A 1,009-nucleotide genomic window follows, 5' to 3' on the forward strand; every position below is an offset into this window, starting at 1 on the left:
TTAGCAAAATTCATTTTTTATTAACAATTTTAAGATGTGCTTAAATTTAAGAAATAAAATAAAGCACGCAGAGAAAATGATGGGTCCCAACTTCCCAGCCCATAGAAACACAAGATGCCGGCCACGTGAATGGCTATGGTTTAAAGAATAATAATAGCGTTGTAGATAAAGTGGGGCCCATTACGGCCACGTAGCCCAATGGGTGGGCCCAGCCCACCTATCTATAATCTATCAACGACCGTGACACATCTCTCGCGTAAAGTTTCTCTCTCTCTTTTTATTCGCAGGCGCAGGTCCCAATATTTGTTTCGAATAAAAGCTTTCGAGGATGACTGACATACATGTTATGCTCCTGTTCGCTCACCAAAATCGTCTCCAACAGTAATCCCCCGTTCTGCCACGTGTTCCTTGCTCCATGCACCACGTCACCTTGCGCCTCTGGTTCACTGAACTTGTCTGTTTCGTAACTGTTCCCTTCACCTTCTTGGCATCATTTTATTTGAATTAGGGTCGACTACCAATCCAATCCAGTATTTAAAAGATTGAGTTATTAACAAAAAAAAATCGCTTATTATTTTTTATGTGTGAGAGAGAAGTGTATAACAAGAAGTTGTGAGCAGAGGTGTGTTTTACATTGATATGGGATGTACAAATTGGAGGCACCGATTTGTTTGTTTTATTTTTTTCTTAAACAAACAATCACAAATCGGACGGTCCGATTTGTGATTTCGAAAATAAAAAAAAATTTTAATGTTAAAATCGGACCGTCCGATTTTTATTTTAAAAAATAAAAAAATAAAAAATACAAAACGGACCTCCAACTTGTAGTTTATTTTTTTTCCAAACAAATCGGACTCTCCGATTTGTAATTTATTTTTCTCTTCAAACAAATGGACCATCCGATTTGAATAAAACACCATATATAAAAAAAACCTACTCTTCCAATAATAATGTATTACACATATATTTAATCAATATAAAAAAAATTAGCCAAAAAAAATCAAAAATC

The sequence above is a fragment of the Arachis ipaensis genome, chromosome B01 (genome assembly GCF_000816755.2).
Source record: "Arachis ipaensis cultivar K30076 chromosome B01, Araip1.1, whole genome shotgun sequence".
NCBI classification, from domain to species: Eukaryota; Viridiplantae; Streptophyta; class Magnoliopsida; order Fabales; family Fabaceae; genus Arachis; species Arachis ipaensis.